Genomic DNA, 9138 nt, shown 5'->3' on the forward strand with positions numbered 1-9138 from the left:
ATGGGGGAGGGCGAGCGGCGTGGGGGGGCGAGGCGCGTGGGGAGGGGGCGAGGCGCGTGGGGGTGGCGAGGCGCGTGTTGAGGGTGGGGGGCCAGGTGCGTGGGGGGGCGAGCGGCGTGGGGAGGCGGTGAGCGGCGTGGGGGAGGGCGAGCCGCGTGGGGAGGCGAGCGGCGTGGGAGGGGCGAGCGGCGTTGGGGGCGTGGAGCACTGTCCTGCGCCCTAGACCGCAGGCGTGGGGGCTGACGCCCGTGGCGCTGAGCTCCATGCCCCGTCGGCCGCGGCTCTGATTTCCCGGGCTGAAAGCAGCCCCACGCACGCCTGCAGACTTCCAGGAGCCCCGGTGTCGGCGTTCACCGTGGAAAAAGGGGCTTGGAGTTGCGGCGCCCAGTCACGGAAACAAACATGTCAGTCATAATCTGTCAAAAAATAGAGTCATGTGCAGATTGAAATAGCCCAAGTCAGGAATGTTTAGAAGTAAAACAGTTTTATAAAAAGTCAGCCTGTGCCAACATAAACTTGGGGGAAAAAGTCCCTGTTCTTCTCACCGGCAAGCAGATGTCCGGAACGTGTTTGTTTGGGCTCAGAACACACATTTCCAGCCGGAGAGAGGCTGGCCCGCCCACGGCTGAGCAGCCCCCCCGTGGGGACGCCAGCTTCAAGTCTCCGAACGTGCGGAGCACGTGCGTCCCGCAGCCCGGCCGCGAGGAGGCCCCGCCGCGCCCTCCGTCCGTCAGGGAAACTGGGGCAGCCGCGGGGCTGGCTCCCCTCTGTGCGCGCTCAGCAGCTTCCCACGTCGGCGCGCCCCTGGGAGCCGTGCTCCCTGGAAGGACATTTCCCAGAAGTTGCCTACCTGCTCCGACACCCCATTGGCGTGTGGTCAGGGCGCCTGTGGCTCCCCCTGAAACCCGTCCCATTTCAGCTTCTGCCCTGCTCTTCCCCAGTGCCCGTCCATGTTCTCCTGGGCACAGGTCCTTCATAAATCGTTTGCACCTGAGTCCCGGGAGCCGGGTCTGTTTCCGGAGCACCCCGGCCGGGCTGGCCGAGGCAGATGGTGGACGAGAGCCCGCGTCAGTGCGTCAGCACAGGAAGGGGACACCCTGAAGGAGGATAGCATGCAGCAGGGGGCTCCCCTAGGGCCGCTTCCCTGCCGAGGCCACCTCTGCACAGGGCCTTGTCTGTTTGGGCCACTTGCTTCTGGAGTAGTTACATCTGCCCAGATGGCTGGTGAGTGACAGGGCCTTTCAACCTCAAACCTCATCTTTCAAGGCGAAGAGTTGACGCGCCACCAGCGGAGTTGCTGGAGTTCAGGCGATGTGCTGTTGGAGCTGCTCAGATGGAAAGCAATTTATTTCAGTTGGTTGGCTTGTTACCAAAAAAAAAAAAAAAAAAAAAAGGAAATAAGAAAAAGCATTCGGTGGCTTTCAGGTAACACAGAACATTCAGAGCACGCTTTCTGGGTTTGCAGCGTCGAAAACTGAAGATTTTCATCTACGGAAATGTCTCCTTGTGATCTCCTAAGCTAGGAGATGCCTAAGTCAGGACTTAGTGTCTTCATTCCACACAAGTATGTCAGAGACCCATCATCCGGAGCCGCATTTTGAACCTTGGGGTGTGCTTCCCTTGAGCAGTTTGGGTTGTGCGTGGAGTAGGTGCTTGGTGGCGAGCTGGGCAGAGTGTTTCTCACGCCGTCCAGTTGCCTGGTGGGCAGGAGAGCATGACAGAAGACACACTCGTTGAGGAGGAGATGCGCTCCCCCCGGGCAGTTGATGGCAGAACGTCACACTCAGGAGGTGCGGTGTGAGCGAGATGAGCCTCACAGCTGAGAATCTGCATGGGATGCACCTGGCTTGTGCTGGAGCCAAATGCTTTGAGTGGGTCAAAGTTCACGTTGTCTACAATTTTCAAAGTCCTGATGGAAAAGAAAGGGTAGGGGGCAGGAAGTCTTGGGTTTGCTTCCCGGGCGTGCAGCCTGTCCGAGTGCTGTGTGTACGGGTGAGGTCTTGTTCCAGAGAGATTTTCCTTCTGATTTTTCTAGAAGGAAAACACCTCACGGTTCTGTGGTTGCTGTTTCTTCATGCTGCCTGTGGAAGCCTCGTGGCAGCTCTCATCCTCCCTGGTTCTGTTACCGCACAGGTTCCCGTTTGATGAGCCCACAAGGACCTAACAGACAGTACAGCTTTCTCGGGGGAAACCTGCCACCGATGGTGGGGCTCTTTCTGGATTAAGGAGAACGGTAACATGTGAGCCCAGAAGTATCTTGCTCGATGACATGCTTGTCTGGAACAGTGTTCCTCCTTCCACATGCTGCGATTTCTAGATGGGAGCTGCAGCGCGTCATTGTACAGGGACTGTGCGAGCGGGCATTGGGGCTCCCAGATCGTGCCCCCCTTGGTGCGAACACTTGTTCAGACATGAGGAGCCTACGCCACCATCGTGTGGCAGAGGCAGTTTGGTCAGGGTGTTTCCTGTGTCCTTAGCTCCAATCTGAGTTTTGGGAGTGAGTGTGGATAGGTCAGGATGAACTCGCCTGCCCAGCCCCTTCTCACTGAGCTGGCGAGAGGGAGGGTCTGTGGAGACCTCCTGGCTTCTGTGGTGAGAAACGGTCCCACCCCTCCCGTAGATGACCAGGGAAAGGGGGTCTCCGAGGAAATCGGCTACTCAGGAGTGGGGCTGGGTACGTTCCAGACACCTGGGCCTGACCCTGCCACGTGACCCGGGGAACGTGCATCCTTGCAAGGTTTGTTGTGTGTTGTTTGAAGAGCCGACACTTTGTCCCCTAGTCCACCAGCAGAGGGTGACAACATGAGTGTGAAGTCTGGCTGGCAGGTCCACACGGGTTTTCAGTTCATGACTTGGTTAACATACTGTCTCCACAGTCTAATAAGTTGACTTGTTGGTTGGTGACTTGTTGTACCCGTGATAAAGTCACACGTATGTATGATTTTTCCAGGACCATCCTAGGAGTGACATGTGATGGTGCTAATGGATGAGGAATTTCATAAATAACTCTCTTGGGGACTTGGGTCGTTGTTGACTGCATCTCCAAGGTGACAGGTCTTGTGAGAGTCCTATGCTCTTTACATGTAAGTTCTATGTCTACGTGTGTGTGTGTAATGTGTTCCAGACATGCCACTCTTCAGTCCCTCCAGTGGACTCCCTCATGTACCAAGCAGAGCGGCTTGCTCCTGGCAGGTTGCTACCATGGTCCATCAGCACATGGTGGTAACGATATCTCACACGCACTTGATTCCTTGATGTTGACCAGAGGCCCCCAATACTATCTCTTTCTTTGACTTCCAAATTATAGGTTCCCAGGAACTGTGAAGCTCTGGTTACACTATCTTTGGGTCCAAGAAATTTTTCAGATCCCTGTGTGGGTGAACCATGGGTTCTCCCTGGCTAAATGGAAGAGTATCATGCTGGAGGAACCATGGTGTGAGCTTGGGAGGGCAGCTGGAAGATGTGTGGGTGGAGGGAGGAGCTCGGACTTTGAGGTTGGCACATCTCAGGCAGGTTAAGGTCTCTGGGGACCAGTTTCCTCATTTGTTGCTGAGGACAGACCACCTATATCCCCTCAAGCTACGGGGGTTTAAAGGATAGTGGACGTTTGCGGCCCACCGCACAGTCAAGCAGTTGACCGTTCAGGGCTTAAGATCAGTGTCACTCAAGCATGAACTTCTTTCTATTCCTACTAACAACCAAATCCTGAAAACCATTCATGCAGGCAGCACTGGGTTAGGTGTCATTAGTAACAGGTGCATGGAAACTCAGGACAGGTGGGACAGGGCTAAGCTGCAGGATTGTGGAATTTTAGAGTTGTGAGAAAGAAGTCATGTAGTCATTCGTGCTCTTTGCTGACTAGTGAACAGAGGCCCAGGGAGGAGATACCTTGCCCGAGGACACACACAGCTCACCTCAGTGAAGACTATATGCTAAGATCAGGTAGGAGGTTGTAGGGTGTCCTGCATCCTGGCATTCTGGCCTGGGTGCGGTGGCTCTGGAGAAGCAAGCATGTCCCATAGGCTTGGGGTCTGGGAAGGTCCAGGGAGCATTGTTTGAAGAGCTCAAGCCCCATCACATTCCTGGATGGAGATCTTTGTATAGGGATAGCAGCCCGTCTGGAGGGGCTCTGCCTCCTCCTGGCCTCCTGTTAGCCCTTGGTCCCCAGGGGCATGGAGTCACCTTGCTACTGAATGCCACCTCCTCACTGTTGCACCCTGGCAGGGCTTTGCTGCCTGAGCCCTTGGCTATGGGAAGAGGTGTTTGTGTCTGGATAGCACTCGGGTTGGATTCTTGGTGCTAGAGGCAGAGCTGCTGGGCTGGGAGCTTCAGACATCTTCATGGACCACACCTTGTCCCCCCAGACCCAGGGCCTCAAGGTCAGCTCCTGAGAGCTGCCTAGCAAACATACACCATGCAGACGGAGAAGAGCAGAGGTCAGCCCTGGGTGGTTGGGCTTGCATGATCGGAAGCCTGCGGTCCCACCAGGAGTGCCCAGCTCTGCACTCAGGGCCACCGCTAGGAAGGGAACCCCAACCCTAACCTCATCAGCCTCCCCTTTCCATTTAGAGTTGGGTGCATTGGGATTTGTTGACTGCATGGACCGCGACCCCATCACAGACAGATATGCCCTGCAATTCAGTCTGTAACAAATGTCTGGTCAGAGTGGTTCTGTTTTGTCGGCTCTTTGAGAGGACCCAGAAGCACTCTCTGCTCCATGCAGCTCCTGATGCTTATGGGCCCTCCGCTGTTCGGGAGGCTCGGGGTTGGCCACGGGTGTCCAGCAGTCCTTGCGTTTTGTCATTTCCGGGGACTCGGCTCACCCTCCCCCTTCCTGATGTTTGCAGGCAGCCACTCTCCACGCTTGCTTAGCGCTTGCAGGTCGTCTGTCCTGATGGAGACTTGCCTCAGGCCTTCCCTCCTCCTGAGGATGCAGCCTGTGGGCTTCCTTCTGTCTTTGCCCTTCCGTTACCAGCCTCACTCCCTCACTCCCTGCTTTCCTCCGAGGGTTCTTTTGCTTCTCTTGCTTCTCCAGCAGAGGGTTGGATCACATGCCGATTAGATGTAATTCTTTATTTCTCACGGGTAGCCTTCCTTACGGCCCCCACGGGTGGGGTAGCACCCCACCTAATGCCGCTCCTGTATGGTTCAGTGTCCTGCTGCCGAGGACCGATGCGGCCCATGCGTGCTGGCATGCCCACAGCCCTGGCAGTTGCAGCGTGAGGCGCCAGGCTCCCGGCTCCCTGGACACACAGGGGTAGCAGCGCGGTGAGCAGCAAGGTCACTTCCGTGGACGTCTTGGTTGTTTCCTCCATTTTAATTATATTTTCACATAAAAGGGGCTTGAAGTTCCCCTGAAGGTGAGAGAAAAATGTCTTCCAAGAAATTGCTTTCATCTTAAAGAGTTACTACACCGTCACTCCCTCGGCTCTGAAACACTGGCACTGATGCTGTGAGATTAACGATTTCCCCGAATCACCAGTGGAACACATGTTAATGATCGAAACGTCATTCATGGGTCCCAACTCCGAGATGATCACGGTCAGGGTTCCGCGTCTTCAGATAAAGCTGGACGTACAGTCGTGTGTGTTCACGCTGCTTTCCACCCAGCAGCGTGACGGGAACGTGAGCCTCTGTTGTGTCGCCTTCCGAGAGAGCACAAGACGATGTTCCGTCTGACACACGTCCTCATCTGTCACAGCTAAATGTTTGTTCCTGTGTCCCTGAGCGCCTCCTCCGCACACGTGTCTCTGTCTTTGAGAGGCTTTCCCCCCAGTGTGGTCGGCTTCGCTGTCTTCAGGTTTCCCCGATGGCCACTGGGCTTTCAAGGACCCAGATTGCTCCCACGTCACAGGTGATTACAGAAGGTCCATGTTTGCCAGCGTGGGAAGTGCAGGGGTGTCTTCAGTGTGTTCGCGCATCCCAACAACAAATGGCGTAGAGACCACAGAAGAAAGGTTTCCGGTGGTAATGAAGACACCCCCCCACTGCTACGGTGAGGACGGGGCTGGACAGGGTCAGGTCTTCTACTTTGTGCCTTCAGATGTTTGGTCCGTTGGGATTCCCTTTGATGTGTCGTCTTGGGTGGGGGTCACACGCGTGTGCACAGCTCTCTCGTTCTTGGGGTCCCGATTCCCGGCAGCTCCCGACGGAGGCCACATCCATGTTTCCATGGACGTGGCCCCAGCCAGTGCTTGATGGCCACGGAGCAGGGTCTGCTGGCACGAGCACCCTGTCTCCTTAGGATGAACGAGGAGGGGCATGGCCAGGGCCATCAGGCTTATTTTTCTCCTGAGAGGAAGAAAAGGTCACTTAAAGCACAAAACTCTTTCCAAGGACCACACTGTGATGTGATCACATAGACAGGGTGTGTCCTTGGCTGGAACATTATGTGTTGCATCCCTGTGATACGTCCCTCCCTGCTCCCAGAGACTGTGCCATCCTCGCGTGACACAGGTGGCTGTCCAGTTACATCCCGTTGTGTTGGGATGTGTTTTGAGTCTGCTGAAATAAGAGCTTCTCTTGAATCCACATTGCTGTCAGGGAGGGGCTGTGGGGCACCAATACCCATAATTATAATTACTCGTCAGACATTGTACCCCGCGCGGGGACCGCTGTTACTCTGATTTGTCAGACCAGGGAGACACCTCCGAGGCTTCAGGCGGTTGTGCAGGTGATGGAGCCATGGATGTATTCCACCCAAAAGTCAAATGGAATATCCAGCTTTTCTGAAACAGTTGTCATCGGATGTTGTCACTGATTGTGGCCAGAAAAAAGCATGGTGTATTTGAATTCTGAAGTGGTTTTAAATGTTTCCTGTGCGGCACAGCCTAACAGAGCTTTGGGCTCGAGGAACCGCCGAACGGAGTCAGCTTTGCAGTGACCTCCGTGGGACTGGCGGGTGGACCACAGCTGCTGTGGGGCGCTCTGTTCATGCCCTCCTTTATATAGAAGGTAGAATTTGATCCATTCCTGAGTGATTTCTTCTTTTTGATGCCGTCATAAACGGGGGGCTTTAAATTTGCTTTTCAAGTAGATTGTTGTTGGTGTAAAGAAATGTGACTGATTTTTGCCTGTTGGTTTTTATCCTGTAACTACTGAATTCATTTATTAGTTCTGTTTGTTTGTGTGTGTGTGGAGTCTTTTTTAGGATTTTCTATGTGTAGAATGATGTCATCTGCAAGCAGAGATAATTTTACTCCTTCTTTGCTAGTTCAGATGCCTTTTATTTCCTTTTCTTGCCCAATTCTCTGGCTGGGACTTCCAGTGCCGTGTGGAGTACCGTGGTGAGCGCGGCACCCTGGCCTTCTTCCTGATGTCCAAGGGAAAGCTTTCAGTTTTCCCTGTTGCTTATGCTGAGTGAAACAAGGAAAGGCACTCACTTCCCTACTTAAATGTGGAATCTAAGCAGTCGAATCTGAGGAAGCAGAGAGGAGAAGGCTGGTTCCGAGGGGTGGCGGGTGGGTGCGCAGACGTGCGAGCCCAGGGAGCTCATGCACAGTGGCGTGAGGGCGGCGCAGGTAATCCTGCACTGAACGCCGGACGTGCGGGGAGCGCATCTCAGCCGCGCTCACTGCGCACACAGCGGTCGCACACGGCAGTCACCGTGTGAGGAGATGGGCTGCTAATTAGCTTCACCGGAGCGATCATTTCACTAGGAATACATCGAGTCAGCATGTCGTGCAGCTTTCCCATATACGAGTTTTATTAAAGAACACGGATTTGGAGAGCTTATCGCTGCTAGGCACATCAGAACGTGCTGTCCTGCCTTGGAAAGGTCGGGCAGGACAGGGTGCTCGCTGTAGCCCAAGCGCCTTGGCACGGGGGCTGTCGGAGGTCTGTCTCTGGACATGGCGGCGGGAGCCGGGTGGCCCCCCAGACCGTGGGCCAAGCCCCACTGTGTGAGCCTGCTGGTTGTCCCCCGATGCCGGTCTCCTGTCCTTCTTCCAAACTCCCGTGTTTTAGCTGGGCAGACGCCACCTTTTAGTTTTCTGAGGCTGTGGGAGCCGGTGACATTGCTGTAGGAATGGGGACACTTTCCAGCCCTTCTGCTCCCCGAGACAGGAGACCGACATGTCATCCCTGCTCTGGGCTGGTCCATGGGCGAGTGACAGACCACAGTCCTATTTGAGCCCCCGTTGTCCCGATGTCTCAGGCAGAAGCACAGTGACCTTGGCCGACTGTGCTTCTCTGAGGCACCCGGCACCACCGTGAGTCAGTGTCTGCTGAGACCCGCACAGCACACACACCAGTGCACGTGCTCACACACCACATGCATGCAGTCATGGCGCACGTGTACACAGCACATACAGGCACATGTGCAGTGCTCACGTCACTGTGCACACTCATGCACGTGTGCACACACACGTCTCCTCCCCGTACAGCGCACGCACCAGTGCACGCGCAAGCACACACACGTCTACTCACTGCACAGCGCACACACTGGTCCACGCGTGTGCACACACACTTCTCACTGCACAGCATGCACACCAGTGCACACGCGCACACATACACATCTCACTGCACAGCGCACACACCAGTGCACATGTGCGCACACACACATCTCACCACACAGCGCACACACACATCTCACTGCACAGCGCACACACACATCTCACTGCACAGCGCACACACCAGTGCACACGTGCGCACACACCACATGCATGCAGTCATGGCGCACGTGTACACAGCACATACGGGCACACGTGCAGTGCTCACGTCACCTGTGCACACTCATGCACGTGTGCACACACACGTCTCCTCACCGTACAGTGCACACACCAGTGCACGCGTGCACACACACACTTCTCACCGCACAATGCACACACCGGTGCACACGCGCGCACACACATCTCACTGCACAGTGCACACACCAGTGCACACGCGCACACACACACATCTCACTGCACAGCACACACACCAGTGCACACGTGCGCACACACCACATGCATGCAGTCATGGCGCACGTGTACACAGCACATACAGGGACACGTGCAGTGCTCACATCACCTGTGCACACTCATGCACGTGCGCGCACACACATCTCCTCACCGTACAGCACACACACCAGTGCACGCGCGAGCACACACACATCTACTCACTGCACAGCGCACACACCGGTGCACGCGTGTGCACACA

Source organism: Phoca vitulina, unplaced genomic scaffold (assembly GCF_004348235.1).
Source record: "Phoca vitulina isolate PV1807 unplaced genomic scaffold, GSC_HSeal_1.0 scaffold33, whole genome shotgun sequence".
Classification (NCBI taxonomy): Eukaryota; Metazoa; Chordata; class Mammalia; order Carnivora; family Phocidae; genus Phoca; species Phoca vitulina.